The sequence below is a fragment of the Panthera onca genome, chromosome C2 (assembly GCF_046562875.1).
Source record: "Panthera onca isolate mPanOnc1 chromosome C2, mPanOnc1 haplotype 2, whole genome shotgun sequence".
In the NCBI taxonomy this organism is placed as follows: Eukaryota; Metazoa; Chordata; class Mammalia; order Carnivora; family Felidae; genus Panthera; species Panthera onca.
Window position 1 is genome coordinate 112,682,440 of NC_138347.1, and position 7,381 is coordinate 112,689,820.

A 7,381-nucleotide genomic window follows, 5' to 3' on the forward strand; every position below is an offset into this window, starting at 1 on the left:
ATGGCTAATTCACTAATGTCTAAAGGGACTAAGAAATGGAACATATTAAATCCACCACCTGCATTATCATTTGGAACAAACACTAGGAGAAGCCAGTGATAAGAAGGGCTGAGACGAGAAATGAAATAGAGATTACAATAAACAAACATTCTGTCTTGGAACCACCAAACCAATTAGAGAGAGAGGAAAAGAGTAATTTTATGAGGCTAAATTACAGCTGTAGGTACGTAGAAATCAAAGGACCAATTTACATAGGTAAAGAAATTAAGTGTGGGTGTCTGAAAACTTTCAAAACCTGGACATCAAATGGTTGGAGCTTATTCTCTCAAATTAGGAATAAATTTGGAATTTGGAATGAACTACCGTGGTAGACAGAATAATGGCCCTCCCAGGATGTCCATGTCTGAATCCGTGGAATTTATGAGCATGTGATATTACCCAGAAAGAGGGAATTAAGGTTACTAATAAGCTCAACTAAAATAGGGAGATTATCCTGGAATATTTGAGCAGTTCCATTATCATCACAAGAGTCTCTAAATGATGGAAGACAGAGGCAGCAGAATCACTGTCAGAAGGATGTAATGTGAGAAAGCCTCACCTGGCCATTGTTGGCTTTGATGATAAAAGGGGCCACAAGCCAAAGAACACAGCTTTTAGAAAGTAGAAAAGGCAGGCAAACAGATTCTCCCCTAGAGACTTCAGGGAAGACTACACCTGTGCCAATACCGATTTCAGTCCAGTGAGACCCATTACAGGCTTCTGATCTACAGAACTGTAAGATGACAAATTCACGTTGTTTTAAACCACTGGGTTTGTGGTAATTTGTTATTCCAACTACAAATATGCTAGGCAGCAGTTATAACGGCAGTTAGTGTTATAACTAATAAACTCCCCAGCAGTTATACAACATTATGTCACACTCTTATCTCAGCCCTAAGAAATTTAGAGAATAACCAAATACATTTTATTTAGAAAAATGGTAAAATATATGTGAAATGATGACTGAATCACTGTAATACTATTATATGTGCTTGCCTGGCACTCAGTAAGTACTCAGGGATTCTTATTTATTGTCATTATTAGAAATATTATCATGCATTACAGCTGACACTGTAAAGTTAAAATAAACTTGGGAGCATGGGGCCCTTCATGATACACAGGTCTTAGTAGATAATCAGTGAGGGACCTCAGATCTGCAGAGAACAGTCTAAGGGCACAAGCAGCTGGGGAGCTGGGGTGCAGATCAAGAGAATGTTGTATATAAGCAATGAATCATGGGAATCTACCCCCAAAACCAAGAGCACACTGTATACATTGTATGTTAGCCTACTTGACAATAAATTGTATTAAAAAGAAAGAAAGATGGGTGTCTAGGTGGGTCAGTGGGTTAAGTGTCTGACTTTAGCTCAGGTCATGATCTCACAGTTTGTGGGTTGGAGCACCGTGTTGGGCTCTGTGCTGACAGCTCAGAGCCTGGAGCCTGCTTCAGATTCTGTGTCTCCCTCTCTCTCTCTGCCCCTGCCCTGCTCATGTTCTCTCTCTCTCTCTTTCAAAAATAAATATTAAAAAAAAGAAAAAGAAAGATCAACGCACAAACACACACACACACACACACACACACACACACACACACACACACAGAGAGAGAGAGAGAGAGAGAGAGAGAGAGAGAGACAGACAGACAGACAGAATATGCAAAGATTTTGTTCCACTTTGCAGTTAGACCCTAGAGTGTGTCTGGAAATGATGCATGTCCCTCGGGTCATCAGTGTTCAGTTAAGGGGAGAACAAATCCATCATACAAAATGAAGAAGCAGTAAAATTGACCCCATCGTCTGCTAGACCATTTTCCAGGAGGTGTCAGCAGCACTGCCCTGTGAATGGCTCGAAACTTCATCTTGTGTTACTCAATGAAATGATACAATGAGACTTTCTGAAATCTAACACTTGGATAGGTCATTTTTTTTCACTTTCAGTTTATGGCTGTTTTTGGTGAATTTTGCAGTTTTATCATTAGGGGACGGTATTTGCCAAGGTCCTACTCCATTACTCTTCTCCTTTATTTAAAACTCCTCTCTTCAGTGTTTTATACTTACAGAAAAACTGCAAAAATAGTACAGAGAGTTCTCATATACCCCACACCCAGTAACCCCTTTTACTAACAACTTCTGTTAGTATGTTATGTTTGTTTAAAAAAAAATCAGTGAACCAGTATTAAAGAATTAACTGAAGTTCATACTTCTGAACTGAAATTCAGATTTTCTTACTTCTTAATGCCTCTTTTCTGTTCTAGGATTCTACACAAGCTATTTTGAAATATGCCCCTCAATTGAGATTCTTCTAGTGCCAGGGCACCAGCACCTGGGGAACTAGAAAGAGGCATCCAGAAATGGAGCAATGGACAACATGCAAAAACTTTTTTTCTATTTTGTAATTCTTTAGATTCAGGCCTGATGTCTGTGAAGATCTTTTATTTATTCTGGCAAGGACACATGTTCCTGTAAATACCACTGTTAGGAAGTGAGGGGAAAAAAAGATCACGTGCATGACTTACAGAAGTTTTAAAATTTTTCTCATGGAAAATGAGAAGGGCAAGAATTTCCTGGAGCATGTAGTTAAGTTTGGTTTTTGCTTTGTTTTGTGTTTGTGTGTTGTGAGTTAATGAAGCAACATGAAAACCATTCAGGGCAGAATATGCTTATTACATATTCTCTGTGATGTTTTCATCACACAGAAACTGTGTTAAACAAATACCCATGGAGATATGGAAGCTTTTCTGAGACAGACGTGGGTTCCCAAGTGTACTCTACCTCAAACAAGTTTATAATAAGTAATATTCACCCAATTTTCTCCATGATAAATACAAATATCAGAGGAGAACATTGTATGTGTCTGGCCTCAGCTACTGAACATACCATAAAGCATCAACCACATAAGGCCACTAGAGTTTTGTCACATCTGTCTCCCACCTCCTGTGGGATCTAATTTCTCAGCTCAAACCTTACCTACCTACCTCCATGCTGACTTTTTAAACCCTCATAAGAAGGATTTCCCACCTCTTCGTGTGTTCCCTTCCTAAATCATTAGAGACTTCCGGTACAGTACCATAACACGGTGCTGTACTTGCTTATGCAGCAGGCACAGATCACATTTTCTCAATGATACAGGCCAGAAATGCAAGCTTTTTATTTTCTGCTGAAATGTATTTCTCACCACAAATAAACCCATCTCTGTGTTTTATGTTATTTGCAGTTCTAGAATTTCTACTTTTTAAACAATTTCCAGTTAAGTGCCAATTTTTATGAATTATGCCTTTGTATCCCTGAACTGAGCATATAACATTTTACAGCTGTCTCTGAGATTATCTGGATTCCTGTGGCTCTGTTTTTATGGTCTGGGTTTGCCTCAGATTTTTATCACGTGACATTGCCTCCTTTTGTGTCTGGGGATATTTTTTCTCTTTGAGTATCTGTACTTGAAAAACTAGAAATAATTTGAGACTCATGATTATGTTCTGTTCCTCTTCACTTTCATTCTGATAAATTCCTCAATCACCTTAATCCAGTTATGGGGATTGAGAATAAATTGAATGTGAGTTGCAGTACCTATTAGAACCATTATAGGTTATATTTACCTCCAAACTTTTGGGATGCTCACCAGGACCACACCTTCTTAACAGAATATGGACTTCAATTTTTGCCTGTTTTACACCCATGAGCAAAGCAAAAGATCTGCTCAGCCTCCCAATCTCTTAGAATGAGCTCATGCAGAAAGAGCAGATGGCTTTAGGGGAAAAGAGCAACTTTCAGGTTGTTATTGGTTTTCTTCTTTACCTGGGCATTGGCCCTGAAATTTGTCAACACCGCGTTGACTCTATGATGCTTTTGGAGAGTGTTTTTTTTTTAGTACTGAGTGTTGTTTTTCCAATGTTTGCAAAAGAAAGGTTAGTTTTGCCAAAACATAAGAGACACTTAAATACTAAGAACAAACTGAGGGTTGATGGGGGGGTGGGAGGGAGGGTAGGGTAGGTGAGGGGTATTGAAGAGGGCACCTGTTGGGATGAGCACTGGGTGTTGTATGGAAACCAATTTGACAATAAATTTCATATTAAAAAAAAAAGAAAAGAAACATTTACAAAATAAAAAATTTAAAAAATAAAAAAAAGGTTAGTTTTATTACTTGGTTCACTACGCTTTAAAAAAAGTTTTAATATTTTCCTTGTTTATTTTTATTTTATGCCTTTTCTCAGAAATCCAACTAGATGACCTAAAAAATATTCTATAATTATTTAAGTGTGACTCTAATTTATATTAATCCATCTAAAAATGGGTTTTATATGTAGTGTGAGTTATGAGTCTGATTTTTAAAGTATTTTTTATATTTTTATATATTCAATTTTTATAAATTTATAAATTTCTATTTTATAATTTTAATATAGACATATTAGCCCTGAACTATTTATTAAATATTTTTGCCACTTATCTGTTATTTATACACCATCATATTTCATATATGCATGGCAATGCTTCTGTACTCTCAACTATTTTACATGGGTTTATGTCTAACCTCTAATCAATATCACTAATATAGCTTCATTTGTTTTAATATCTCAGGCAAATTTCCCAATCTTGTTCTTAAGTGCATAACATTATCTTGTCCTGTCTTAAACTTTTGTCTTCCATTTAAATTTGGAACCAGATTGTCAAGTTGCATTATAGTTATTGAAATCTTTCCTGTAATTTCATTGAAATTATAAGTTATGTTGAGCTACACTGACAACTCTATGATATTAGGTTTTCCAATCCATGAACGTGGCATATCTTTTCATCTACTTAGGATTATTTAACGTCTGTCAGTAGTATTAAATTACTCTCCCCATAGAGTTCAATGTTAGATTTGTTGTTGTCATTGTTAGATTTGTTTCCAGATACTTTATAATTTTCTGTAGTTGTTAAAGTGATAGTCTTTTTGCCCTGGTAAGGAAACTGCAACTGATTTTTATTACTGGCTTTAAATTGTTATGTCACTAGAAGATTCCTTTGAATTTTTATGTAATAATCACATTATTTTAAAGTGTTCTTTCTTAATTTATATTTCTTTTATTTCATTTTCTTGACTTACTACATATTCTAGCTAGAATTCCCAGTAAAATATTGAATACAAATGATTATGGTAGGCAATCTTGCCTCATTCCTAAAATCAAATGAAAGAATGCTACACTGTATGTATATATGTATGTATGTATATATGTATACACACACACACTAGAAGAATGTATTTACTTTCTAGGGCTGCCATTAAAATGTACCACAAACTAGGTGGCTTCAACAACAGAAATTGTCTTGTAGTATTGAAGGATAGAAGTTCACAATGTTGGCAGGGTTGTTTCCTCTTGAGCTAGAAGAGAAGGATCTCCTCCGGTCCTCTCTCTTTGGATTACAGATGGTCATCTTCAGGTTTACATAGTGTTGTCTTATATCTTCACATTACCTTATTTCTGTACGTATATCTCCATGTCCAAAGATCCCTTTTTTATAAGGTCACCAGTCATACTGGAGTAGGCCTCACCCTAATAGCCACACTTTAACTTGACTAGCTCTGGAGGTGCCTGGGTGACTTAGTTGGTTAAGTGTCCAACTTTGGTTCAGGTCATGATCTCATGGTTCATGAGTACAAACCTCACATTCAAGTTCTGTGCAGACAGCTCAGATTCTAGAGCCTGCTTTGGATTCTGTGTCTCCCTCTCTTTCTGCCCTCCCCGTCTCACACGTTCGTTCTCTCTCTCACAAAAAAAAAATAAACATTAAAAAAATATTCTAAAAAATTTTTGGCTACCCTGTGAAGACTTAAAAAAAAATTTTTTTTAACATTTATCTTTGAGAGAGTGCATGTGAGAGCCAGGGAGGGGCAGAGAGGGAGGGAGACACAGAATTCGAAGCAGGCTCCCATACTGTCAGTACAAAGCCCAATGTCAGGCTCGAACTCACAAACAGTGAGATCATCTGAGCCAAAATCAAGAATCAGAAACTCAACAGACTGGGCCACCTAGGCACCCTTAGCTTGGTGAAGATTTTATCTCCAAATAAGGTCATACTCTGATATACCAGAGATTAGGCCTTCAATGTATGAGTTGTGGGTGGGTTGGGGTACAATTCAACCCTTAACAAGGAGGGAACACTTCCAAATATATTTTATGCAGCCAACATTACCCTAATAGCAAACTATTACAGAAATAAGTAAACTAGAAACCAAGAGCCCTCAGAGACATAGATACCAAAATTCCTAACAAAGTATTACCATATAGAATTCAACAATACAGAAAAGATAATATATCTTGACTAAACAGATCCATTTCAAGAAGGCAAGCCAGGCTGAACATTTGAAAATCAATCCATGTATTCATTATATTAATAAATGATAAATAATAAAATGGATGACTATCTAAATAAGGTACAGAAAATATATTTGACAAAATTTAACATTGATTAATGATAAAAACACTCAGTAAAGGAATTGAAGGGAAATTCCTTAATCTGGTTAAAAAAAAAACAAAAACAAAAAACCTCTAAAATCTGTACAGCTAACTCAACAGTGAAAGACCAAATACTTCCCCCCTTTAAAAGTGAGAACAAGGCAAAGATGTTCTGTCTCACAATTCCTATTCATCTTTGCACTTGGAGTCTTAGTTATTGCAGTAAGACTAGACAAAGAAATAAAAGGCATCAGATCGGAAAGGAAAGTGAAACCATCTCTATTTACACACATTATTGTCTTTGTAGAAAATTGCCAAGGGGCACCTGGGTGGCTCAGCCAGTTAATCACCAACCTAGGCTCAGGTCATGATCTCACGGTTTGTGGGTTTAAGCCCTGCCTTGGGCTCTGTGCTGACAGTTCAAAGCCTGGAGTCTGCTTTGAATTCTGTGTCTCCCCCTCTTTCTGTCCCTCCCCCACTAGTGCTAAGTATCTCTCTCTCTTGTGCTCAAAAATAAACATTTAAAAATGGAAAAATAAAATTTCCAAGAATCTATTTTTTTAAATCTCCCAAGAATAATAAGTGAATCTTAGCAAGGTCAAAGACTACAAAATCAATGTATGAAAGTCAATCTTCCATATGTTAGCAGTAAATAATTGGAATTCAAATCTGAAAAAAATGTCATTACACTAGAAGCAAAAACTTAAATACTTCAGTATAAATTTAACAAAATGTGTTCAGGATATATATACTGAAACTATACTAAAAACTATTAAACACTGATGAAAATAATCCAAGAATATCCAAATAAATGGAGAGATATACCATGTTTATTTGCTAGAATAATCAATGGTATAAGATGTCATTGTAACCCCTGTAAAGATCAGTGAGTAACCCATTCTTGAGTGA

At 36.2% G+C, this 7,381-nt stretch overlaps 1 protein-coding gene across 4 annotated transcripts in view; it reads right to left on the minus strand.

Annotated features, from left to right (window-relative positions):
* Positions 1 to 7,381, minus strand: part of LOC132683252 (arylacetamide deacetylase-like 2) — a 189,840-nt gene that overhangs the window by 38,615 nt on the left and 143,844 nt on the right. The window lies entirely within an intron of this gene.